We start from the raw sequence: 6,189 nt of genomic DNA on the forward strand, positions 1-6,189 counted from the left end.
GTGCCACCAGTGCTCCAGTTCTATAGTTTCATATAAAAAATGAATTCCTATATCCTTTTGAAATAAATCTGTTACACTTGTTGAGAAAGTATGTGTACTTTGAAATGAGTGACTCAGATATGAAATCTCTGCATTTTAAGTAAAAATACTCTTTCTAGTTAGTAGATCTATGCAACAATAATACCAAAGCATTATCTGTTCAATCTTAACTTTTTTTAAATAAAGAAATTCTAACTTAGCCTTATGTTTTGAGCTTGAACACAATCACCACTCACCAACAAGATTAAGAAATAAAACTCACGTACTTTAATAAATTTACATGATGGATATTCAAAAAGGTTTATTTATTTCAATGTATAATATTCTAAAAATGTAACTGGAAATAATCAAGTTTTTCTCCACATTTTCAATAAATTTCAAAATAGCTGAATATTTTCCCAATCTGCTTTCTATAAGAGAAAGTGTATTATTATAGTTCTAACATTTAAAGAGTTCCACCAAAAAAAAAAAAAAAAGCCAGCTAAGTGATTTGGAAATTCAATGGTTTTAACATTATATTCTTCACACTGAACTATAAAACTGGCGGGAAAAAAACCCTTACTTCAATCACTGGCAAATTAACAAAGTTAACAATATGAATAAAAGAGATCACATACGCTTTGCTTCTAAGAGGGAAAAACCAGAGTTTAAAAATACAGTCACTGCAAATATTCTCCCTGTTCTGATTTTGTAATCATTAGGGCAGGCCAAATGTTCACTATGTTAAGACCGTGCATGTGTCCCCAGATCTAGTTCTTTACCTAGGTCTGGTTTTATAAATGCTGGTGATAAACCAAGTCCAATTTACATGTTGCATCTTGTATGAGCAGTGTCTGTGACTCTAGGTATCTGATCAACATTGAGAAATGGCAGCACAGCTAGTGTGATAACTTTTGAAGATAACCATTGCTAGTTTGATGATTAGTAGTTACCATTAAATGAATTGAAAAATTGTTGTGCTTTATTTTCTAGGTGATTCTGATATCATTAGAAGACTGGAACAAATTGGTGAAAAGTAAATCAACAGTTTTCCTTTAGTAAAACTGGTTGGAGCTTTTTGTTTTGCTTTGTTTTGTTTTGTTTTTTTTTTTTTAATTACAGTCATTGGTTATCTCTATAACCTGTAGAGGGCACTCAAGTCCCTTGAAAGAAAAACTAAAAAATTTAATAAGAGTTTTCATTTTTATTTATTAGTAGTGTGTTAACTAAACAATGTTTTTTTCCTACAGAAAACATCATTTAAAAAGAAGACATTTAAACAAAACATAGCTTCATTTTAAAGGTTTAATGGAATATTAAGAGATACAAATTTTCACATGTCCTACCAGAAAAACAATTTAGCAGGTGGTTTCCATTCCAGAGCATCTGTCCATCTATAAATGCTGTGCATCAAATATTAAACACTATACTGCCATCAATTACACAGACTGGCCAAGGCCTGAGAAAAGTCAGTCTGGACCTCAGAATAATCTGCTTTCAAAGCAGTAAACTAGTAATACAGATAAGGCATTCCACTGCTCCAATCTATATATAGACAATAATGTTATCATATCCATAAAACAGCTGTTGATAATAATGGTTGAGAAACTTTCAACTCATACTAGTTTTAACCATTTTATAAAAGTAACCTCAAGAGTTTCTTTGGCAATACTCATTTTCTGCTTCTCTTCATTACTACTAAGTGTGGTTAGATCAAGATATTTGAATATTTGACTTCGAATATTCTTCTTCCTGACATGTTAATGAAATATTTCATAGGGAAACCTCCCAAGTTGGACACACTAACATATAATTATATAAACACATGCACATAAACATCTATGTTTTATATATATTTTTTCTGATAGCATATATTTCAAAATATACTGCAATGTTAACTAAAAATTTACTGTATAATTATTAAAAATACTATTGTAGTTTCTTAGTAACATGGTCAGGGACCCCGCCTTCTATCTTCTATTTTTTATGATCCTCAGGTTTTACCATGATTAAGTAACTTGCTATTAAAAGATATTCAGAAAGTTTAGTTATTAAATTCAAATTAGAGATGCTCATTTGGCACCAACATAAGTTAGATATGCCCTTATTTGAGTCACTGTTTCTATTTAGAAATTGGATCACCCTTGTCTGATATATAGTTTCAATTTTCTGATTCTATCTATCACCTTATTCAGTCTTCAGGTACTTTTTTCATCTTAAATAGAAAAGAGCATTTCAATATTGCTTATATTCGAGAGAATATCATTAAAACATGTATATTATCATATGTGAAACAGATCGCCAGTCCAGGTTCAATGCATGAGACAGGGTGCTCAGGGCTGGTGCACTGGGATGACCCTGAGGGATGGGATCGGGAGGGAGGTGGGAAGAGGGTTCAGGATGGGGAACACATGTACACCCATGGCTGATTCATGTTAATGTATGGCAAAACCACTACAACAGTGTAAAGTAATTAGCTTCCAATTAAAATAAATAAATTAAAAAAAAAGAAATTGGATCATAAAAGTCTGAGCCAAAAAGATGTATAAGAAAATTATCCAAATATATAACCTACAAATTGATACCAGAATAATGAACAACTATAAAGCATTTAAAAAAGCTTTGTCTATAGTAATAACACTAGTCATTAAGAATTTACTATTTAAAAACAAATTTTGTTATACATCGTTTCTACTTTTAAGGTTCTCAAAATACACTCAAGAAATAAATCTCCAAATTTGACATCTGGCAAGGTAAACATTGACACCGATACTGATAATAGTTTTACAAAGTGAATTCCTTGAGAAATCTAGCATGAAACACCTTACAAGTTTATCCTTCAAATATTGTACACATTTTCATAAATATTTCAAAGATTAGAGTTATGGAAGAAGGGTACCCAGTTAAGCAAGAAAAAGGCAGAAAAATTAGTAAAATAGTAAACAATACTGTGGAAAATAGTTATTTTGATAAATTTAAAATAATGAGTTTGAAGTATTTTTGTAATGGTATCTTTATGAAAAAGATCTGATTCATGATGGGAACATAACAAGCTTTTTACTCAAGAAAGGACAAAGTTAAATAAAGCTCTGAAATCAGAAGTCTTAAGATGAGTAATTGTATATTGTGACGTGTTTTCCCCAATTGGATTTACCACATTCCATGACAGTTTTTAATGGGGGCGGATGGGGAGAAAATGTGCAGTTTCATAAAATAGAAGCATTTCTCTCAGCCTAAGCTGCAGCTTTGATTTTTGGGTTATCTCAGGGCCAATATATATACACTCTAGTATATGAAACAAAACTAGAAGATGTACTTAGAATGTAGTCTTTGTTACTTCAAAGCCTAAGTTTCCTAAAATCATTGTTGGGCAAAGTAAAAAGAAACGTTTGTTCTATTACGTAAGAAATAAACTTCATTTGGTATTCAATTGACTTTCTAACTTAGCAGGCAGGACTTTTACATCTTCAAATACTGAAAATAAATTGCATTCTTGGCCCTTGCTTTAAAAGGTTATGGAGAATAAATGCACACCCTGGTAGTGTTCTAGTGATCTCCCTAATCTCAGTTGCACTTTGTCAGAACGAGGTAACTGGTAGTTAAGTGAAATACCCTAGATCAAAGGGGGATTAATCACCAACTGAATCCTTGCTGAATAAACCTGTCATTCAACAAAATTATTTCCACTGAACTTAGCAGAGGATTGAAGGTATTTGCATAACAGGGACCAACGTACTTCAGCCAGGTTAAAAGGTTCAGAATTCATCCCATGTTTAGCTTTTTGCCTCCTTTTCCTTTCAGCAGGCTGGTACAATGGTTTCTAATCTGATAATACAGCTAACTATCTAAATGATGTCAGAACAGGAAAGTATTGCAAAGTTTGGATGAGGGATGGATCAATTTCACTTTCAGTAACTCCTAAATCTGATTTGTTGGAATTTAAGATGTAATCCTAAAAAAGTCCCTTAAACCTGAGGACTGTTTATTAACATCCCTTTTCTGACCTTTGTCTTAGAAACAACCATTGTGCTGTGGCAGCGGTCCCAGCAGAGACTCTGGATGATAACTCGACCTACCTACCTCCCAGGGGTGGTGCAGAGTCCATGAATGTCTATAAAGAATTCTGAAATACTACAATAAAAACTAGAAGAAAAATACTAGCAGTTGTTCTATGTATAAAATTGTGCTTTGAAACACCTTAAACCATATGATGTATAAAACTAGTTTAAACTCATTAGAAATACTGTTAGTGTGAATAAATTAATTTTATAAGACTGTTTTATTTAAATTTTTTTAAACAAATAATTTAAGAATTCCTGACAGGTTATTTTCTTCAAACCTGACATTTGAATTAATTATTTAAAAAGTAAAAGGTAAAAATTGCCCACCACTGTAAGGGGACTGACTTACACTGTAAGGGTACTGCTGACTTTAAAAAGTTTAAAAAATACTGTTTGTAAAAAATAAAGAAATGAAGAGTTTTATCAAAATCATGAACTATCTTTTCTGGAGTACATTTTCAGAAATTTAACACTTTTTGTACATTTTGGGTCTACTGAAGAATAATCACCCATATGATAGACATCAGATTTCATAATCATATTTTTTGGCACTAAAAGGGAATTTAGCAATTCTGCCTCTGGAGTAGGTCTGACACCATCCAAATCTTTAACTGGAAGTAGGTGCTCATATTCAGTGCAAATGCACAGCATCTTTCAAGTTAAAAAATGCAAAGAATAGTTATCAAAGAAAATGAATAAAATCCATAGTGGGATAATTTTTTAGAAAATGATTGAAGTTTTAACCCAAGAAAGGACTCTTAAGAGTGTCTTATAGCTTAGAATAAGAACATGTCAATCACGATTAAGCTTCTGGAATCGGAATCCCTTTGAAATGCAGCTGTTTCTTCTTTAATTGTGGCAGCGGACTCTGAAGAAAAGAAAGGTCCAGCCTTAAAGATGAGTAAGGAATACAAAATAGCTCAGGATTAGTTGTGGAGTTCAAAGGTCGCTAATTACACTAAGGAGTTCCCAGACACAGAGAAAACATTAAACAGGTCACCTACCAAACGGGAAACAGACTTTGTCTTCAGAAATTATCCTGAAGTGACAGGTTTCTAGACAAAATCAAAAGCATCACAGTGTGCCCAGCTGATCTCAACAGGATGAAAACATGAGTTAGTTTAAGTTCTGTAGCGGTATGTTAGAATGGAATGGCAACAGATGGCATCAGGTTCCCCATCGTCCCTATACTTCTCCAGTACTTCTTAGATTTTCCTCAGGTTTCTAGAAGTGTCAGAGCAAAGATTCACTGGTTTTTCTGACTGCTTACCTAGGGGTTTATTATATGGAATCTCAGCCCACTCACTAGAGAAATGCCTCTTCCCTGTTTTAGTGTACTTGGATAAATATTTATACAATCAAGATGTACAAATAGCTCCATTAATATAAGTGAAATGTTAAACTTCTCTTGAGTTTAAGAGATTAAAAAAAACTTAAGGGGAATGATTTCTTCTTTCAAAAGGAAAGTTTTTTTACTACTGATGATCTGTGATGAGCCTAGAATAATAAGCTAAAGTCCTGGTCTGGAATTTACTCCATTTTCATTACTTGGGATAATTCTGAACATAGAACATTATGCCATAATGCTTTGCAGAAAAGGAGTTTATAATGAGTAGGACTGACCTTAATTTTAAAAATCATATTTCAAATCCTAAATTAATATGCAATCTCATTTCAAAGTACCATAGCTTTCTTTCACAAAGTTCGCCGCTTTTTCTAAGCTTTTCTTTGAGACTCATAAAAAAGAAACCAAGATACAATTTAACTGAATATTAATTTGTGATGCATATTTTTTATAACTCTTCTGTAAAAAGAAACTTGACATGGAGTAAGTTTTGAGGAACTTGAGATTTCATCTTTTCTTGCATTTCATCTTTCCTTTAAAGTCCAACTTGACAATGAGCTACTATGAAAATAGAATGTAATATATAATTGTAAAAATAGGTAGAGAATAGAGTATGACTGGATGGTTCCTAAAGAAACCAAGAGCATGCCAATAAGGAAACAAGAGTGACAAATGCAAAGATAATGTGCTACACGAAACTGAAATAAGATTAAGTGATACTCTACACCCATAAGATAGCTTTTGAATTTTAACCTGAATGCATCC

At 32.4% G+C, this 6,189-nt stretch overlaps 1 non-coding gene across 1 annotated transcript; it reads left to right on the top strand.

Moving 5' to 3' along the window:
- The first annotated feature begins 701 nt into the window (after positions 1–701).
- LOC123464741 lies at positions 702–833 on the top strand. The gene has a single exon (XR_006639766.1). It is a non-coding gene; the product is annotated as a small nucleolar RNA SNORA72 (small nucleolar RNA).
- Positions 834–6,189: the final 5,356 nt, after the last annotated feature.

Source organism: Bubalus bubalis, chromosome 11 (assembly GCF_019923935.1).
Source record: "Bubalus bubalis isolate 160015118507 breed Murrah chromosome 11, NDDB_SH_1, whole genome shotgun sequence".
Classification (NCBI taxonomy): domain Eukaryota; kingdom Metazoa; phylum Chordata; class Mammalia; order Artiodactyla; family Bovidae; genus Bubalus; species Bubalus bubalis.